A 22,084-nucleotide genomic window follows, 5' to 3' on the forward strand; every position below is an offset into this window, starting at 1 on the left:
AGGGAGGGAAGGAGAGAGGGAAGGAAGGAAGGAGGAAAGGAAGGAAGGAGGGAGGGAAGGAAGAAAAAAAGAAAGAAGTGAGGGAAGGAAGGAAGGAATGAAAGGGAAGAAGGAAAGAGGGAAGGGAGGGAGGAAGGCATTAAGGAAGGAAGGGAGGGAAGGAAAAAAGAAAGGACTGAGGGAAAGAGGCATGGAAGAAAGAAATAAGTAAGGAAGGATAAGAAATACAACATTTATTAAGCACCTACTCTATGGCAGTACTGTGCTAGGCACTTTGCAAACATCTCCCACAACTCTATATTATTACCTTGTACATTTGAGGTTACCAAGGCAAACAGAGAATTAATGTACTGTCCAGGGTCGTGTAGCTAGTAAGATCCGGACCTAAATTTGAATTCATGTCCTTTTGGCCCCAGGCATAGTACTCCATGTAGTGTCCCATCTACCCAAATCCTGCATCTTAGGTGTCTGCTATAATTCTGGCACTAATGTAATTGGGGGAGAGGGTACAAAGCTGTCTAAGGAGGGCCAAATTGACTCAGGGCAGAAACAGGAGATAACAGCTTTTTGCCTGGGTGAAATATGAAAATGCAAATAATAACAACAGTAATAGTAATCCTCTGAGATTCTTTCTACCTCTAAAATTCTCTTAATCCTTGATTTTCTATCTGACAACAAAAATGGGGCTTCAAAGTTAATTATTATCCTACTCAAGGTTTTTGGAGAGCCACAGTTTATCACTGCCTCTTCCTCCCCCAACCCTGGTCTCAGACCTTGGATATGGCATTGTAATGTGTCCATCTAGTGGTCACACACAGGAATGAAAAGAAAGTAACAAAACTAATTTTAAAAAAAAAAACCTGCCTCTGAAAATCTTCCTTGGTTTCTTCCTTCTAAGATTTTTTGACCTTATTACTTCAGCACCTCCATTGGCTGAATGAGAATACTTTACCATCAGTCAGCCAGTTTCTGCCTATATCCCTCCATCCATTCAGATTCAGCTGGGAAGGGAATAAGTGATCTGGAGGAGAGGCAGAGCTCATTAGGCATTATATAGGCTCTTAGAAGGCCGAAATGGAGCCTTATGTATTTTTTCAGTCTCCACCAAAGCTTCCTACAATGCCTAACATGAAGTAGATTATTAATATTTGTTAAAATGCCTAAACTGTTTCAAATCCAGCTAAATGAAATATTGAATAGAGTCCTGGGCCTTTAGTCAAGAAAACCTGAGTTCACTTCCTAGCTAACATTTTCCTGAGCAAGTAAGTTATTCTCTGTTTGCCTTAGTTTCTTCATCTATAAAATGGGGAAAATAATAGCATCTACCTCCCCATGTTGTTGTGAAGACCAAATGAGACAATGATTATAAAGTGCTTAGCACAATGCTTATACATGACAAGTGCTATATAAATGTTAACTATTATTTTTATTATTATTATTACTCTAAAAGTCATGGTAGATGTAATGAACGGGTTTTAGGCAGCTCTGCATGCTTAAATACGATGGACCTCATGACTGGGCTAAAGTAATAATAATAAAAAAATAAAAATTAACATTTATATCGAACTAACTGTGCTAAGCATTGTGCTAAACATTTTTATGATTACTATCTCATTTCATCCTCAAAATAACCTTGCTAGGTAGGTGTTGTTATTATTATTCCTATTTTACAGATTGGAAGCTGAAGCAAATAGAAGTTATGTTTTTCCCAGAGTCATACAACTAATAAATGCATGGAGGTGGACTTGAACTCAGATCTTCCCTGACTCTAGGCCCAGTGCTTTCATCATCTATTGCAATCTCATTAGAGCCAGCTTGGCATAATGGATGGAAACTAGAGAAGACCTGAGTTCAAATCCTCCCTTAGATATTTACCAGCTTTATCACTTTCAGAAAGTCATTTGATTTCCCTGAAATTCAGTTTTTTTTTTCATTTGTAAAATGGGAAAATGAAGATAATAGTCATACGCACCTCACAGGGCTTCAGGAAGATCCACTAAGCTAATATATGTAAGTCACTTAGTAAACTTAAAAGCACTATGAAACTGTTACTATTGTGCTTTTGAATGTCATCATATTTTGAGATCTTATGAAACATTTGTTTTAAAAGCTATTGAATGCCCTCTACGTCTTTTCTAATTCAGGCTAACCATTCTCACTTCCTTCAAATGATTTATTTTAGCATGATCTCAAGCTCCTTTATCCACCTGGCCATTCTTTAAGTAACAAGGTCTAGCTAACCAATTTCTATGTGAAATTTACTTCCTGGTGGTAAAAGCCATACTTCAGATGTGATATGATCCAGATAGATCATCACCTTCCTAGTCTTAGGCACTTTGTCTTTCTTAATTTAACCCAAGATTGCATTAGCTTTCTTATTTGTTATTAACTCTTTACTCATATACAGTAAAGTCTCATCTCTTTTCCATCCAAATTTCTACTAGCCTATACCTCCTCTAACTCTCACTTATGAAATTGAATTTTTGAACACAAATATAAAACTTTACATTCATCACTAAAAATTTCACTTTATTTAGTTTGATCTAATATTTTAGCCTTTCAGATATTATTTGGATTTTTAGATCTGCCAGCACAAGAGTTATCTATCTCAGCTTTGTATCACTAGTAAGTTTGATAAGCATCCTATCTACAGGATATTTTTATCCAAGTCATTGTAAAGGATCAAACATAGAAGTCTAGGGCACTTCACTGGAATTGCTTTCCAGCTTTATATCAAGTTATTAATAATTACTATTTTGGTCTGGCAATTAAACCAGTTGTTGAATTTCCTTGTATGTGTGTGTGTGTGTGTGTCTGTGTGTGTGTGTGTGTTAGTTAATATCTATCTCTCTATATCTCTGTCTTAATATCTATCTAGATCATATCTCTCTAACTTCTCCATAAATATAGCATGAGATAGTTAAAATACTTTCTAAAATTTAAGAAAATATATAGCATGCCACTAGTCTAGACATCTTACTAACAATGAAAATAAAAAAAAATCTTACTAACAATGAAAAAGAAATGACTAGTTCTTGATGAAACCCTCTGTGTTCTTTTTTTGATAAAAATTCTAGAATTTACTGTTTCTAGACATTCACTAACCATTATTCATTTACTATGTTCTAGAATGTTGCCAGTCTTCTTGTTCTTGATCTTCTTTCTTGCCAAATCGCCTCCATTCTCTAAGACCATTGACAATGCCTCAGCAGTCATATTTGTCACTTCCAAAGTATGCTAAGATATAGTCCATCAATAACAACCACCTCACTATTTATCATGGGTATCAACATCTTATTTGTCAGTTTACTTCTGTCCTTTCCAATATTGATACCATTCTCCCTGGTGGAGGAAAGATAAACATAATGGTGGGTAGGAAGCATTTTTTGAATACCTACTATTATAGGCCGGGAATTATATTAAAGTGTTAGGGACACAAATGTAGTATAGTCAAAAAGGAAGATAGCAGTGCCCTCAAGAATCTTATATTCTAATTGGTAAAGAACACACATAAAAGAACACACACAAAAACTAAAAACCAGGGGGGATAGGAAAGTCAGAAGCATAGTTAAGAGGGGGATGAAGCATAGTCAACTAAACACTATCCCCAAAACGACAGACCTGGAAGAAACTTAGCAGTGGGAGAAGCGAGCCAGTGTGGAGTTGAAGAAATAGGAACTAATCAATAATTCCTTATCTCTCTCATCAATTATCCATCATTACAAAATAGAGCAGTGGTCCCATTTTTTGACAGAGCCTCATTTCCCCCCCAATGTAGCTTAAACAAACAAATAAAAACCTCTCTAAAAAACAAAAGCCTTCTTATTCTTATTTTTACTTTTGGCTCACCTGATATTGAAATTTCAACACTTAACCCAAGCAATATCTTGACACACTTTAAAATTTATTCTTTAATGTCTGCTCTTTTCTGCATCTTATTTAAAAGTCTTTTAAAACCCTAATTGGGGTGATAAGTTCCTTAAAATTGTGCAATGACATTTTTAAACACATCCCTTTATTACCTCCTAATTAGAATGATTTCCCTTTATGTCTCTTTTTTTTCTTGAGAGTTGCTGATCCCTACCAGATTGATTTCCTTTTTAGAGGTTTAGTTTTTTGGATGAAGGAATGAAGGAATGCGTAAATGAGACATTTATTAAATTCTTATTATATGCAAATCATTATGCTAAGGGACCGGGACACATACAGAAAGGTAAGAAAAGAGTTCCTGTTCTCAAGGAGCTTACATTTTAATGAGGTCTTTCTGAACCTTTTGAAATAGTCTCCCCAAATCTAGAGCAGATGTCAAAATATTTCTGACTTTCTTTTCCTTTATAACAAATTCTAATATCCACTGAAAGTTCTCATTATTTCCATCATCTAGATATTCTCTGTGCTTATAAGCTTCAAGTCCACAATAGAATTTTTCCTTATTAGTACCACTACCTTTTTAAACCATGAAGTTATCCTTAAGGCAAGCCAAGAAATTACTAGGCATACAGCTTTAGGCGAGGAGAATACATCAGCAAATGTCAGGTTCATCTTTATGCAGATAATTCTCATTTTTGTTTATCTATCTCCAATTTCTTTCTTAGCCAACAGTTTTATGTCTTCAACTGCCTTTTGGACATCTTAAACTGGATGTCCCATAGATATCCTTAACTCCCTCTCAATAATGGCTGTCTTCTTCATAATGGCCTAATGGACAGAGTACCAAACTTTGAGTGAGATATGTCAGAGTTCAAATCCTGACAAATATTTAGGACCTATGTGATTGCTTAGCCTTTCAGTCTCAGTTTCCTCATCTATCAAAATGGAGGTAATAATAACACCTCCTTCAAAAGGTTGTTCTGAGGATCAAAAGAGATGTTTTCAAATTGCTTAGCATAATGCCTGACTCATAACAAGTGCTCGATAAATGCTTATTCTCTTCCACTTATTACTGTTGAGATCATCACTATCTTCCCAGTCATTCAGGATTATAACCTAGGTGCCATTCTTGACTTTACTTTTTCTCACTCCCGTATCTAAGTGGTTGCCATATTCTATCATTTCTATCTTTGTACCTCTGCATTTCTCCTATCTGTCCCTTCTTTCTTTTAACACTGTCACAATCCTGATGAAGTCCCCATTGCCTGGACTACTGCAATAGGATGCTAGTTGGTCTCATGCCTCAAGTCTCTCCCCACTCCATTCTATCTTCTACACAACTGTCAATTCAGTCTTCCTAAAGGCCTGACCAAGTCACCTCTCCCCATTCTATAAGATCCATTGGCTCTCTCACCACTAGAACCAAATATAAAATCCTCTGTTTGGCTTTCAAAGCCCTTTCCAACTTGACTCCATCTTATTTATAGTTTATTCCTATCTTCCTTCCTTCCACTAACAATGCCACTGGCCTCCTTGTTATTAGCATAAGAAGATATTCCATGTCCATATTACATTTAGCCAGCCAATTAAGACCTATTTATTCGGAATAGGTCTTGTTTGTGCATAGGCATTTGCTTCTTATCATCCCCATTAGAATGTAAGCTCCTAAGGGGCATGGACAGTTTTGTTTTGCTTGTTTTGCTTCTCTTTATATCTCCAGTACTTAGCATATTGCTGTACAAAACAATCACTTAATAAATGCTTAATGACTGGACTTGGATAGTTGGAACTCCCAATTATTTCCACCATACCTCTGTGGCAGTGTAATATTTTCCCTGAATCCTCATCAATTTCATATCCTTACTTCCAGGTATGGTTGTCAATTATGGAATAATATCATTTTAGAAGAATAAAGATCACAAATTTTCCCAAAGGAAAATGGAAAAATATTCTGTGTTACAATGGGGGAAAACTTTTCAAGACCTGGGTTCTAACATTTTCTTGAATTGAACTTGGGCAATTTCCAGGAATTTCCTGGAAACAGGAAAGTAAATAGAGAGAAAAACCCACATGGTGAAGGGTCTTGAGTTCATGTCACATGATCACCATTTAAAAGAACAAGGGATATTTAGCCTAGAGAGAAGACTTAGGGATAAACATGTCAGCTGTCTTCAAATATTTATCCTGAGGATGTTTAGCATTTGGGATCTTGAACCATCTAATCTGCTGCCTCCTTCAATGGACCTCTCCTCTTATATAGACATCCTTTCTTGAATTATTCTCTAATAGTTAATATATTCTCTCCCTCTTTTCTCTCCCCATTCTTGTTACAGTGAAATCCGGACTATAGAAGAACCAGTCTCCCCTCTCCAACCAAAAATGCCCACTCCCTCATTCCAATCAACCTGAAATCTACCCCAAAATGTCTCACTCTAGACCTTCCCTCCTCCCCTCATACTGTACCCTCTGAACTCCATAATGAATAAACTTCCTCTCATCTTAGACCTCTTTTTCTCTCATGTCCTTTGTCTCTTGGAACCCACAGGGATAAAACTTCCTTCTGATGACATAGCATCTTTGTCTATCCTTTGCAGTACTTGTTGCCCTCCCAAATCCACATGCTCTGGGCAAGGGGAAGAGTACAAATACCCATTATTAACTATTGCTTCTTTTGCTTCTTAATCAGATACTGCTTCTTTTACTTCTTAATCAGATACTGCTAGATGAAGCTGGAGGATGCTATGAAATGGCAATGATTGGCTCTGCTACAAATTTATGCTATCTAATTCCAACCAGGCTCTTAATGCAGCAAGGCAATTCTTCTTCACCCTAATCAACTTAAAGACCTCCTTCTCAACTTGCTCTTCCTAACACACAATATTCCATTTTCCATCTCTGTGGGTTTGCACTTCCTAGCTACTATCTTTGAGGGGATATGCTCTGTCCCCCAATTCTTAACTTCTTGGCTTCCCTTCTTTCATGACTCAACTCAAATACCATCTTCTGTAGGAAGCCTTCTCCATCTTCCTGCTATGTAAGCTTCCACCTAAGGTTCCTTTTCCTTTCATTCCTATGTACCTCATTAGATACCTGTTGTCTCTTCCATTAGAAGGTAAAGTCTACAAAGGAAAGAATTGGTTGTGTGTTTCTTTGTACTCCCAGTGCTTAGCACAGTGCCTGGTATGTAGTTATATACTCAACAATTTTTTTTTAAATCAAGGTGGCAAGATAACTGCCTTTTAAGTATTTGAAGGAGAGTTATGTAGAAAGGAGATTTGACAAGTTCTTCTTAACTCCAGAGGCCAAAACAAGAAGAATTAGAGGGGAATTACACAGTGGCAAATCAAGAATGAAAGTAAGGAGATACTTCCTAAGAGATAGAGCTATTTCCAAATGGGACAGTCTATCTTGGTTATTTAGTGGGTTCCTTCAGACAGTCCTTCCAACACAGGCAGAATGACTTATTGTTGGTTGGTGTTAGATGAAAGATTCATTTTGTCTTTATAAATTGGACTAAATGACCATTGAAGCCTCCTCTACCTTGAAAATACTCTGATTAAATTATTTTCTAAAAACATAGGTTGTTTGTAATACACCCCAAAGACAGTATTGCTTCTATTTCTAACTCTTCAGCTTTACCTAAATGCTTTTCCACTGTGCTTTTTCCTTTTGGAACTCCTTCCTTGATTTCTTTAGGCAGAGCTGGTACTTCAGTGGATAGAACATGAGAGTAAGAAGACCTAAGTTCAGATATTATTTCAGACACTCAAATACTAGCAGTGTAACTCTGGGCTAGGTATCGCAGCTCTGTTTGCCTGAATTTGCTCAACTTTAAAATGGAGTTAATAATGTTACTTATCTCCCAGGACTATTGGGAAGATCAAATGAGATATTTTTAAAAAATCCTTAACACAGTATCTCCTAGCATATAGTAGGGGTTATATAAATGCTTATTTGCTTCCTTTCACATTCTCCTCTACTGTCTGAAAATGTATGTTGTTGTTCAGCTGTGACTCTTCATAACTCTTTGTGACTCTATTTGTGTTTTCTTGGGAAAGAAATTGGATTGATTTGCTATTTCCTTCTCTAGTTCATTTTGTAGATTAGAAAACTAAGACAAACAGGTTTAACTGACTTGCCCAGCATCATACAACTTTCGTAAGCATATTTGAACTCAGAGAAGTGAGTTTTTCTGCCTGTAGGCCTTGATGTCCTATCCACTGTGCCATCTAGCTCCTCCTTTGAAAATGTATGTCTTATTTGGTATTTTTAATTTTACATCTCTCTGCTAAGAGACATACTCATCAGTAGCAGTGCCCATTCTTAATATACAAAACCACTTGTCTCCCTTCACCATTATTTACACTATTTCTTTTGAAGAAGGTATACTCTTATATAATCATATTTCATATTCAATCATGGCTCACATCACGTCAAATTTGTACCCATATACTGGGATATCTAATTCATCTTTCCCTGTATTATTTTTATCTCTTTGTATTGATATCAGAAACCATAAATTTTATTATTATTAATTCCTTTTTTGGATCTGTGTTAGCCATCACACATACATCTTACTGATTTTTGACAGTTCTTAAAATCAAATCCTCTCTCAGCAGAAGATTTGCCACTTTTGATGATAAAAAATACTCTTTTTTATTAAAAAACAAATAGGCATTTGAAATAATCTGGGACTTATATTGGCAAGTCAAGCTCTATCTGAGAGCCTAGTAGTTATAATACCATGAGCTTTCTTCCTGGGAGCATAGTTCAGCTACCCTTTTGGATGAGGGTAAAAGTTATTTTTAAGTATTCATGGTCCCTCCAGAAACCTTTGCATAGAGAGAAGGCAGTGAGATAAGTTAAAGATTAATGTGACTCACATCTGGCTGGCTGATTAAAATTGCATAGGCTGATTCAACTTAAGCTGATTGGAAAATCAACTTTGAAACCAAAGGACTTCAAAGTCAGCTTACTACAATGGAAAGAACACTGGACTTGGAGACTTAGAATCATAAATCTCACAGCTGCATGGAATCTTTGAGGCCATTTAATTTGAACTGTACTTAAAGAAAAATCTCTTCTATCATGGCCCCAGTGAGGGGTTAGTACAATCACAGGGATGCTGTAGTCAGCTCAACTGGCTCTCTGCAGAGACATTTGGAAAATTTTCACTGAGTATTCACACCTCAGAAATTGGCAAATTGTTCAAATCAAGGCTTGATTTATATCATTTAATTAATTGTCTAGACCAGAGGTATCAAACTTAGCCTAAACTACAATATAATTGGGAAATGTTTAATAACACAATGCAACATAATGTTACTTAGAAGTTTGCTCCATCAATATGAATTTTGTTTTTATCTGAGTTTGATACCATTGGTCTAGATTTTAAGAAAGTAATGGAGGGATGTGAATAATGGAGATTAAACTTATCATTATTATTTTGGTGAGCCAGTTGTTAAATATTTACCAAAACACCCCCTTTGCTAGAACTGAATTTATAACTTACTAGCTATGTGACATTGACCAAGTCACCTAACTTCTCTGAGGTTGAGGTCCTTAACCAAGCCCTTGTTGCTGCCAGGCAAACTTCTATTCCACTCTTTCTATCCTTCACAGCAAATGTTCCAGATATTTTCCTTTTTGCTCAAGTACTCAAACATATCCTCACTTTTTATAATTATAGTAGATGAATTAGCCTCAAACTTCAGTAAGAAGATTGAGTTCCATAAAGTCCCTTTGTTGTCTTCCCCCATTCCTCAAAACTTCTTGATTATAAACCCTCTTTTCTGGTAACAGAAGAAAATGGTTTCCCTACTACTTGTCAATTCTAATCTTTCTTTCCATGCATTTTTTTTCTCTGCTCTCTCCCGACTCCTTAGGAACTGGCCTCCAGGAGTCAGTCTTGATTATTCATGCAACTTATCTTTATATCAATACTCATAGGGGTCCCTGAAATCTTTGAAAACAAGAATCAAAAAAGGCTTCCCTTGACATTTCAATCCCACCCAGTATTATTTTAGCTCTTTTTCTCTTTCCCTATTTATTGATGCCTCTTCTTTCTAAATAACCCTCTCATTCCTCAGCTGTTTGAGATTAGGGTTTTACTGAAATTTATCAAAGGTCACCAGAGTAGTGACCTCCTCATTAACAGATCTAATGGTCTTTTCACAATCTCCATGGTCCCTGAACTTTGTGAGATATTGGATGACTCCCTCCCATTGGAAACTGCTTCCTCCTTTGACCTCAGACACACCATATGCTCTTTTGATTGTCCTCTTACTGACTAATCATTCTTTCTATTTCTGTCACAGGTTCTTAATAGTTTTAGAGAGTCAGTGTGATATAATAGATAGAGTGCTGCACTTGGATTTAGGAAGACCTGGTTTCAAATCCTACCTCAGATACCACAAGTTTTATGACCTTGAACAAGTAACTTAATTCCTCAACACCTCAGTTGCTACATCTGTAAAATGAGTATAATAAAAACACCTTCTTTGCAGGGTTCTTGTGAGGATCAAATGATGTAAAGAAAGAACTATGAAGGGGGCAGCTGGGTAGCTCAGTGGATTGAGAGCCAGGCCTAGAGACGGGAGGTCCTAGGTTCAAATCTGGCCTCAGACACTTCCCAGCTGTGTGACCCTGGGCAAGTCTCTTGACCCCCATTGACCACCCTTACCACTCTTCCACCTAGGAACCAATACACAGAGGTTAAGGGTTAAAAAAAAGAAAGAATTATGCAAAACCTGGAATACTTCATAATGTTCATTATCCTATTCATCATCCCTGAAGATGGGCATTCCCTAAGAGGAAGTCCTTGGTTCTGTTCTCTTCCCCAATCTTCCCCTTAGTGGTCTTATTTATGTCTATGATTTCCATTAACACACCTATGCAGAGATAGGAGTAGGCACTAGAACTTTTAGTTCATACATAGAAATCTCCATGGTGAAGAGAATCCTTCTGCCAGTGTAGGATAATGTCTTCTTTGAAATGTGTTTGTGAGACTTCCCCTGGAGCTTTGTAGGTAGGACTAGAACCTAGGTCTTCCTTGCCTCAAGATTGATTCTCTATTATATCATGCTTCATCCTATATAGATGGCTCCCAAATCTGTATCTCTTTTCTTGGCCCATCTTCTGAGCCCCAGTCTTGCATCTCCATGCATCTTCAGAATCATCATTATGTCTATTACTAAGCTTATTATTTCCCTTTTAATCTTGCTTCTCTTTTTGATGACACTGTTTCTGAGAATAGCAGCATCATTAATCCATTTTCTCCCATTTTGAAGACTGTCCTTTGACTTGCTCTTTTTTCCATTGCTACTACATTACTGAGTCCCTTTGTTATTTAATTGTTTTTCGGTCATGTCCAACTCTATGACTCTTTTCGGAGTTTTCTTGGCAAAGATACTGGAGTAGTTGGTCATTTCCTTCTCCAGTTCATTTAATAGATGAGGAAACTGAGGCAAATAGGCTTAAGTGACTTGCCCAGTGTCATACAGCTAGTGTCTGGGGCTACATTTGAATTTAGGAAAAGGAGTCTTCTTGACTCTAGACCCAGCACTCTATTCCAGTGTGCCACCTAGCTCCCTACTAGTTCCTCTATCTATTCTTTAAAACTCAGTTCAAATGCCACCTTTCCCAGGGAACATTCCATGATTTCCCCTCTTGGTAATGACCTTTCCCCTCAGATCTTATTTTGCACTTTTCTAATGAGCTTATTATGTAATATTGTCTTAGAGTAGTCCGTTTTTGTTGTCATGCCCTCCACCCACTCAATAATTAAACTATAGGTTCCATGAAGACAGGGAACATGTTCTACCTACCTATTCAGTGCTCTGCACATAGCAGGCACTTAATAAATGTTCAGTGAATTGAATTGAATCTGGAAAATAGGTATTATTAAAAATAATGTGGAGGGGCAGCTGGGTAGCTCAGTGGATTGAGAGCCAGGCCTAGAGACAGGAGGTCCTAAGTTCAAATCCGGCCTCAGACACTTCCCAGCTGTGTGACCCTGGGCAAGTCACTTGACCCCCATTGCCTACCCTTATCAATCTTCCACCTATAAGTCAATACACAGAAGTTAAGGGTTTAAAAATTAAAAAAAAATAATGTGGAGAAAACAAGAATCTCCTTACTCACATGGGGTTGTTAAAAAGATTAGGGGAAAAACCATGAAAATGGTTTGTAACATAATATAACTGTACAAACTAAGGTTTTTTTTTTTTATCTACAGGTATTTATTCAATGGCTACTCTCTGACAGTTGCTGAGGGACATACAAAATGGAGCATTGCCCTAAAGGAATCATTAGTCTACATGGAGAAAGCTGATAAACGTAAAAGAAACAAATCAAGAATAATGATATGCTTAAACTAGAACTAATTGTTCCTGACCTTATATTTAAATGTTGTTCAGAGGTTGGAGAGATCAGGAGTGGAGTTGTTAGATAAGGTGCCTGGGAAGAGATATGACTCAACTGGCCTGGTAAGAATGGATAGACTTTGGATAAAGAAAGGAAGTTCTAGATTGTGGAGGGGGTTGCATAGGATAAATCACAGAGATGTGAGTGAACATAGGGTTTGTAGAGGAAAACAAGATTACAAATTTGATAAGAGGTCATATTTGGGAATAGTGAAGAAAGAGGTTGGATAGCAGCTAGGTGGTGAAGTAGATACAATTGCTAGATTAGAATCAGGGAGATTACTCTTCCTGAGTTCAAATCCTGCCTCAGATACTTACTTGCTGTGTGACCCTGGATAAGTCACTTAACCTGTTTTCCTCTGTTCCTCATCTGTAAAATGAGCTAGAGAAGGAAATGACAAATCCCTCCAATATTTTGGCAGCAAAACTTCAAGTGGGTTCATGAAGAGCCAGGCCCATCTGGGCTGAAATGACTGAACAACAACAGAAGTATGGAACCAGTGTGAAGATTTTTTTTTAAGGAATATGATTTGTAAGATTAATAATAAAGATCCACTATTTTCTTTAACAGAGGTGATTAATTTGGCAACGTGCAAGATAAATTAAAAGGGTAACATTAGTAGAAAGTAGGGGACTATCTTGAGGATTTATGCAATAATACAAGTATGAAATGAGGAAAACTTACCCCAAGATGTTTGTAGTAGGAATGAGGAAGGAGTGAAATGACAAATATTTCAGAGGAAACAAATGACCTAATTTGGCAAGAAACTGAATATAGAGAATGAAGGAAAAGGAAGAACCATAGATGACCCCAACATCTCTAGCCTGGGAGACAAGAAGAATCTTTAAGTGTAAAAAAACATTCAAGTAATGCATGAGATAGTTTGAAAAAAAGAGAGTTGGAGAAATCCAGAGTAGTTGCCAATTATGATTTGACCAATCAGAAATGCCTTAAAGGAATTAATTAATTTATTTATCACCCATTTACTAAGATCTTAATATGTTTGTGGGGGAGAGAGAAATGAAATCTAAAACATGGCTCCTGCCCTACCCACTGTTTTACATTCTAATGGATATGAGCATGCTGACTTATCACGGATTTATCAAAATGTCAATGCCCATATATGTGTAGAAATGCACTCAGCATGCAAGTCACTACAGATGGGAATCTTCCATCTAAGTTATTTGATACAGCAAATTTCTATAACATTCCTTAACAAGTTACTCATTGTTTTTTCTAGAGTGTTAGCATGTGAAAGCCAAGACTTCTCACTCATCACCAATTTTTAGTGCTTTTGTAAATGCAATATGATATCGTAAGAAGAGAGTGGGATAGGGACCAGACTTAGGAGGAAGCTGGGTTTGAATCCTACCTCTGACACTTACTGGCTAGGAACAATACTTATCTTCTCTGAGCCTTAGTTTCCTCAACCGTAATATGAGGCCGATAATTCCAATAGTGCTTTATACCATATCTGATATATGTTGTTATTGTTGAGTTGCTTAACTATCTGAAACCCCATTTGGGGTTCTCTTGGCAAAGATATTGGAGTGGTTTGCCTCAGCTCACTTTCTAGATGAAGAAAATGAGGCAAACAGGGTTAAGTGACTTGCCTAGGATCACACAGCTAACTAGTAAGTGTCTGACATCAGATTTGAACTCATGACAATGAGTCTTCCTGACTATACTCCTGACAATTTATCTAGTGTGCCTCCTAGCTGCCCCTCTGGAACATAGTAAGTGCTCAATGAATGCTTACTTACTTGACTTAACTTGACTGTAGTACCTATCTCACTGGGCTGTTATAAGGATCAAATCAGATGACAAATGTCAAATGCTAGATAAATGTCAGCTGGCATCCTTAATGCATCTGCAAGACTGGATCATTCTTAGCAAATGCTTAAACTCAAAGAGAGTCTCACACAGTGCTAATCTTTATAGATGGCTGATATGTCATAGGAAAATCCCCATCCTTCGTTTCCTGATACCCCCATTATCATCTTTTTCATGGACACTCACCAAACTGAGGATCTCTTATTCACATATCCTTATGACCCCCACACGATCTGTGTGACCTCGACAATACATGACAGGCTGGATCTAACTTGTTCATAACAGTTTGTCATTTCTGCTGGTAAAAGACAGGAGCTATCTCCTTCTCCCCCAGCCCCCCCAGAACAGCACTGCAATGAATACCACAGCCCTCTTTAAATATTAAGACTCATTCGGCACATTTTGCATTCCTTTCCAAACAGCCTTTGTTCCTAACTCGAGGGCGACATTTTATAGTAGATTTATGATAAGTAGAATAGCAGACTGTGGGAAGAATATTAAGAATGTAAAGGTTGAAAGAAGAATTATAAGGCTAAAGTTTGTGTCTGGATAAAAGTAATCTAAATTTCTGACTAGAGAAAGGGCTGTTTTGGTTTTAGTTCTACTCTCTTTCAGCTCAGATTTGAGTTTCATGTTTATTGTTATGTTTTCTCCATTGGGGACTAGAAAGCAGCATAACATCCAGAAATAAAAAAGGTGATAGACCTACTATACTCTGGCCTTGTCATCCTGTGCCTCGAATATTGTGATAAGTTATGGGCACTTCATTTTTAGGAGAAATATTACTAAGATGGAAAGTAGCATCAGGCAGGCTGGCAGGAGGGTCTAGAACCTCAATTCATGTTCTGTAAGGATTGCCTAAATGAACCAGAGATAGTTATCCTGGAAAAGAGAAAACTTAAGGGTCTTGTGTTTGCTTAAACAGTTATGTGGTACAGTTGATAGGGTATTGGGCCTGAAGTCAGGAAGATTAGTCTTCCTGAGTACAAATCTGGCCTTGCACATTTACAGCTGTGTGACCCTGGACAAGGCCCTTAACCTTGCTTGCCATGATTCCTTCATCTGTAAAATGAGCTGGAGAAGGAAATACCAAACCATTCTAATATCTTTGCCCACAAAACCTGAAATGGGGTCATGAATAGTTGGACATGATTGAGATAACTGAACAATAAAGATCATTTGACAGTTTCCTCATAAATAAAACAAAGTGATGGACCAGATGAATTCCAGTTTTGCTTTCAGCTCTAGTTTTGGGAACCTACAATAGATATCTTTAAGCATCCAAAGAACAAAAAGTATAGAAGAGGGATTAGAAAAATTCTTCTTGGTTCTAGAAAGCATAACTAGTTAGTAACAAACCCAAGTTGCATACATTTCCAAGATTGATACCAAGAAAAACTTCCTAATAGATCTACTCAAAGAGGGAATGTGTTACTTCAGAAGATGATAGATTTCCCTTCATTAAAGTCTTCCACTGAAAGCTACACCATTTTTGAGGGGGGTTATGTAGGGAATATTTTTTTTCAGAAATGGTTTGGCCTAAATGGTCTCTGAAGTCCCTTCTAAGTCTGTATGGCTTAATAGCATGTCTGGAACATAGAAGGCACTTAATAAATGACGGCTGACTTGATTTAACTTGGCTGTAGTACCTACCTGCAAAATTATTATAAAGATAAAATGGGATAACAACGTCAAGCAATAGATAAATGTCCATTTCTTTGGTTGGGATATAAGTTCACTTTCTAATTTCTTTAAGCTACCATACTAATGAAAATGAAGGAATGTTAGCTATAGAGGTAGCTAGGTAGCATAATGGATAGATTGTTTGGCCTACTCTTATTATCTAGGGTGTGTGTGTGTGTGTATATATATATATATACACGTATGTATATATATATATATATGCATGTTCATGTGCATGTGAATATGTTTGTGTGTATAGATAATAAGAGGAGCTAGCTCTTTGTAGTGGAATGAGCTCTAAATGAGATTTCAGAGGACCTAGGGCATATGTTCCAGTTTTGGCCCTATCACATCCTGCAAATCATTCCACCTCCTTAAAGCCGAGTTTCCTAATCTATCAAATGAGAAAGTTGTTTGGGTGACTTCTGTGTTGCCTTCCATCTCTGAAATGAATTTGGGAAAGTCATTTAACTTTACCAGGCCTCAGTTTCCTTATGTGTAATAAGGGAACAAAAATATTTATGTTATCTACTTCATTAGGATGTCGTCAGGATAAATGAGAGAAGGTATGTGAGAAGAAGAATCTACTGGGTTCCACAACAAACAGTTATGAAATTGGTTACATCCTATTCCCCACTAGACTATAGCTTAGTTTGCTTAGTATGAAGACCAATATTTTTGTTGAATTTCACATTTTCCACCTAGTAATGAATTAACCTTTTGGAAATCACAGAGGAGGCTATCGCAGAAAAATGAAGCTATATCCTGGACCAGCCAGTAAAAGCAAATTGACAAACATTAGAGAAGTCAGTGATCTAGAACTAAGTGTGAAAGGAGATGGCATAATAAAGAATACAGCAATAATTATTTCCAAATATCAATGATTATCAGCTAGATAAATAACAGTCCTTCAACAATGGATTGATCTTTACTTAGGCAAAGTAAGTTCGTCACTGAATGTAACAAGGTAGAGAAGGGGAAAGAAAGAAGCATTTATATAGTGCCTATTATTTACCAACTAAGCACTTTACCAAAATGATGTCATTTGGTATTTTGTGATTTTGGTGCTGTTGGGAAACCCAGAAAATAAACTTTGGATGGAGTGATCCCCCAATATGGGTGTCCAGAAGTGTTAATGGAAGAGGAAATACATAATGCTATATAATATATAGCAACACAAATTAACTTCTAAAAAGATAATTATAGTGACAACTTGCATATATTAAATAAGTGTGAGAATCACTGTAGAAAATAGAGAATGTAAGGGTGTGGAAGAGCAGATTAGATAGGATGACATTAAGAAATTCCTTGAACCATGAGTATTGACCTATAGAATAAAAGATGAACTAAGTCATGCTTATTCTATTGTTTAATAGATCCATATTAGAAAATTCATTGTTTCCTGTTCTATGTCTATATATGGTCTATGTATGTATATATAATCCTGGTCACTTTATGGAGGCTTAGAAGTCTTCTTTCTATCATTGGCATAATGATATGCAGGTCCATGATAAATAAACATATCACAATAATTTGTCATGTATTATTTAGATTTCAAGGAAATATATAAATATTGCACTTACTTGGGTATTTCTAATTTTCTCCCCTTCTCCTAATTGTGAAGTTGTTTTGGTGTTATTTTCCCTCAGGTTATTTCCTTTTGGCTCCTTCTAACTTCTATATTTGTTGGGCTATATTTAATTTACTAACCATAAAACAAGCCTTTATCTGATGCCTATTATATATTGGGAGCTTTAAGAAAGGAATTTAAAAAATCATATTATTTTATAAATTCTGGAAATGCCCATTTTTGTTATCTGGAGCAGGGTTTATGACCTTTCAGAAATGTGGAGCTTAATTTCTGATTCTAGTTCTAATGCCTTGAAGGGGTAAGAGGGAGGAAAGAGAAGGGTGCTGTCCAGGTGACAAAGTGCTGATCCCTGTGAATGGGATGAAAAAGAAGCTTACTTTACTGTGCAGAAGCTTTTTCAATCATGGGGGGAGTTCAGAACCATGTTATTTGGTGACCTTCTTCTGAAAGTCATGTAGTATGACATTCGAGTTATCATGCACGTGAGGCACTAGAACCAATTAGGATGCAATTACAATTGGCTAGGAGAGAGGTGATGATGTCCTGAACTTGGTTTGCAACTATGTGAATATAGAGAAGAGGACAGATATGAAAATGGGGACATATTATTAAGGTAGAATTGACAAAACTTGGAAAGTGATTGGTTATGAGGGTAATAGATATGAGGAATCAGTATTACCACCAACCATGAAAATGTAGTTAACTAGAAAAATCATGGTTTCTTCAAGAGAAATAAGGAATTTTAGAGAAGATGAGTTTTGGGGAAAGTTACTAATTCTGTTTTGGGTATGTTGAATTTGAGATACCTATGGAGCAGCCAGTGGGAAAAAATGTCTACTAGGAAGTAGGTGAAATAGAAGACAAGACCTTGGAAGAGAATGAATAGGACTGGAAAAATAGGGCTGGTATTGTATAGAAATGTTAATCAACTTAGATTACTAATAGGTTGTAGAGAGAGAAGAATAAAGATCACAAGATAGAGACTTGGAATACTCAGTTAAAGTCAAGACAACTATAATGATTCAGCAAAGGAGATGGAAAAAAAAACTGGTATAATTGATAAAAGAATCATGAGAAATACGGGTGATAAAAACAACAGAAGAGAAGAAAGAAAGAAGAAAAAAAAAGAAAGGAAGAGAGGGTAGGAAATTATGTTAAATGTTGCAAAGATGTCAAGTAAGAAAACAGACCACTGTTTTTAACTTTTAAGGCATCATTGTTAACCTTGGAGAGAGAAGTTTCTGTTGAGATACAGTTGAATTTGGAAGCCAAATTGTGAAGGGTTAAAGAGTTAGAAGAGAAAAAATGGAGTCAAAAGTAGACAATTTTATTCAGGAGTTTCGACTATGAAAGGGGAGGAAAGAAGATTTTTGCCCTTTCAGGGAATAGTGGAAGGAAAGGGATATTTAAAAAAACAACCTTAACCTCTAACTTTGAAACAATTGTGTGTATTGGTTCCAGGAAAAAAGTGTTAAGGGCTAGGCAATGGGAACCAAGTGACTTACTCAGGGTCGTACAAAAAGGAAGTGTCTGAGGCTAGTTAAACCCAGTAATTCCCATCTCTAGTTGTGGCCTTCATTCCACTGAGCTATGGAGTTGTCCCCTGAATATTTTTTTATAAGGAAGGAGATCTAGGTGTGTGTTGTCGTGTATAAGTAGGTAGCTGGCTAACTGGGAAACAAGAAGTTAATAGGGGGCACTTGAATATTATAGAGGGGGTGCTGATGTGAGGATAATCTACCAGAAGATATTGAAGAGAGAGAGAGATCACTAACCTTTATAAAGTGTTTTATGATTTGAAAAGTTCTTTGCATATGCTTTAGCATTTTTTCAAGATATAATTGGCGATAAGAGTTGGTAAAGAATAAGATGGCCTCTTTCTCAAGAGACTAATGGAGAGAATGAGGGATGAGGACTAGGGTTTTGAGAAGTAGATGGGGTGAGGGTGGGACTAAACAAATGATTTTAATTTTTTTCATTAAAGCTTAGAGACCCTTTATGGATATGAAGTGTAAAGGAGTAGGTCTGAGAAGAAAAGAGAAATTTGCAAGAGCCACAGTGGAGACTGTGAAAAAGCATCATTAGAGAAGAGTAAAAGGACTGCTTATTATAATGAAGATCCAGTTGAGATTAGATACATTTGCAGTGGACCCAGTCAATCAAGGGGCATGAATTCCTCCAGCAGTTTTTGGCATAAGAGTAGGAGTGAATCATATGGAGTATGGAGATTTAAATGCAATAGCAATAACAACAAAGCATTTATTACACTCTTGCCTTGTGCCTACAATTCTGAAAAACACTTTAATAATATTTTCTTATTTAATTCTCACAACAACCCTGGGAAGTAGGTAACATTATAATCCTCATTTTACAGTTAAGGAAACTGAGGCAGAAGTTCCATAACTCTCCTAGGCCTACATAGTTATTAGGTATCTGAGACAAAATCTGAATGCAGATCTTTCTGGCATCAGGCCTGATGTATCTACTCTGTCACCTAGCTGCTTGAAAGTAGCAAGGAGCAGCTTAGGATCATTATAGAGTTTTATAACTTCAAATGTGATCCAGGGAGAGATACTGAGAAGCATCTTATAATTGAAGGAACAAGGAAGAGTCAGGAAGATGAGTTCAAATCCTCCATGACAACATAAAAGTTATTTAACTTCCCCAGAACTATTTCCCTGTGTATAAAAACTGGAAAATACATATTAGTCATATTTAATTCTCACAGTTGTGGGAATCAAAAAAAGGTAATGTAGTTATCACCTTAGGGTGATAAATAAATATTTGTTATTAGTAATAATATAATATAATATAATAATGTAATAATAAGATAATAACTATCTTCTGGCCAACCCTAAGGTGATAAATAAATATTTGTTATTATTACTAAGAATTAAACAGCCTGAATACTTCAACGTTCCAGCTAAAGGGGACATGATGGGGAACATTAAATATAATATTGTCAAGACTTATTAAGTTATCAGTGCCCTTTGAAAATATGATTAGTCTTGCTAATTACCATGAATGCTTTCAGCACTTAGGTAGCAAATAGTAAAGTCTAATGAATAATCTCTGGGTAGCTAGAAAAACTCATTTATTTTTCTATTCTGTACTCTGGGCCTTAACAGTTTTCAGAGTTCAGGGAAATATCTCTAGAAAATTTATCATTTCCTTCCATTTCTTCCTTTAGCAGGAAAATAAATCTAGGGTGAAAAAATGGAATTAGTTAATTATGGAAATGATCCTGGATGAAGTCAGATGATGTTAGTTACAATCCCAAATCAGTCCCTAATTTTACTGTGCTTTGCCAGGCAAAGAACTTCATGTCTCTGAAATTTATTTTTTTCATGTGTAAAATGAAAGCATTTGGTGCTGATGATCCTTGGGGTCCCTGATAGCTCTGAAATCTGATAATTCTCCAACCAGTCCTAAAAGTCTGACATCTTGTGGTCATATGTAAAATTTACAATGCTTTGGCTTCAGATACTGGGAAATTATAAAAATCCTGAACCAAATCTTAGGCGCTACTTACTGTACAGTGGAAAAGACATTGGGCCAAGAGTCAGGAGACTTGGTTTCTGAAAACCTTGGTTTATAGCTAGAAGAGAATGAAGCCATCATGTCATGAGTTCCCTTCTCCATCTGAGGAATGCCGTCTTCTGGACAACATCCCTGAATCAGTGATCAGATCAGCATGTGTATCCTTTCATCTCTACTAATCACAAGCCATCTATAATGCCTTCTGGGTAGTATCTTCTAAATCTTTCAGAGAATCTCATAGGAGCTTAACATAGACCTGGGAGGTACCTTCTTGACAGATAACATTTAAGATTATCATATTGAAGAAGCAACTGGATGACTCAGTGGATTGAGAGCCAGGCATAGAGATGGGAGGTCCTGGGTTCAAATGTGTCCTCAGATACTTCCCAGCTGTTTGATCCTGGGCAAGTCGCTTAACCCCCCCCCCCCCATTGCCTAACCTTTCCTACTCTTCTGTCATGGAAACAATACACAGTTTTGATTCTAAGACAAAAGGTAAGGGTTTAAAAAATTAGCGTGTTGCTTCACAGAATTGAATTTTGCCCTACTATTCAATGAATCTTATAGAAATGAGGAAGAAGGCAATTGGGTCAACAGGTATGGTTTTAACATGTCGTAAGAGATTCCGTGTTTTAGGAAAGCCTTTATGATTAAAAATGAACAATTAATAAAATCTATTAAGGTCTAACATGCTAATGATTATTTATATCTTGTCTACCCCAGTAGAATGTTATCTCTGAGAGAAAGGGCAATATTTTTGCCTTTCTTAAGACCCCCTCAGCTCATCACAGTCCCTGGCATATGATAAACATTTAATGGGTATTTTTTTGACTGAGTCAAGTGGTCTGATATCAAAATCTAACAGCTACTCACTTTTTTTTTGAATTTAAACATTTATTAATAATCATTTTTAACATGGTTACATGATTCATGCTCCTACTTTCCCCTTCACCCCCGTAATCCCCCCACCCATGGCCAATGCACATTTCCACTGGTTTTGTCATGTGTCCTTGATCAAGACCTATTTCCAAATTGTTGGTGGTTGCATTGGTGTGGTAGTTTCGAGTCCACATCCCCAATCATGTCCACCCCAACCCATGCGTTCAAGCAGTTGCTTTTCTTATATGTTTCCTCTCCTGCAGT

At 36.7% G+C, this 22,084-nt stretch overlaps 1 long non-coding RNA gene across 2 annotated transcripts in view; it reads left to right on the forward strand.

Moving 5' to 3' along the window:
* The window catches only part of LOC123234776, a 91,442-nt gene that overhangs the window by 21,774 nt on the left and 47,584 nt on the right, over window positions 1-22,084 (forward strand). Inside the window, exon 1 of one of the 2 annotated variants that reach the window (XR_006505356.1) lies at window positions 12,223-12,356. The exons of the other annotated variant lie outside the window; for it this stretch is intronic. This is a non-coding gene — a long non-coding RNA (uncharacterized LOC123234776). Of the gene's footprint in view, window positions 1-12,222; window positions 12,357-22,084 lie in introns of those variants that run through there. 2 annotated transcript variants of the gene reach the window in all.

The sequence above is a fragment of the Gracilinanus agilis genome, chromosome 2 (assembly GCF_016433145.1).
Source record: "Gracilinanus agilis isolate LMUSP501 chromosome 2, AgileGrace, whole genome shotgun sequence".
NCBI lineage: Eukaryota > Metazoa > Chordata > Mammalia > Didelphimorphia > Didelphidae > Gracilinanus > Gracilinanus agilis.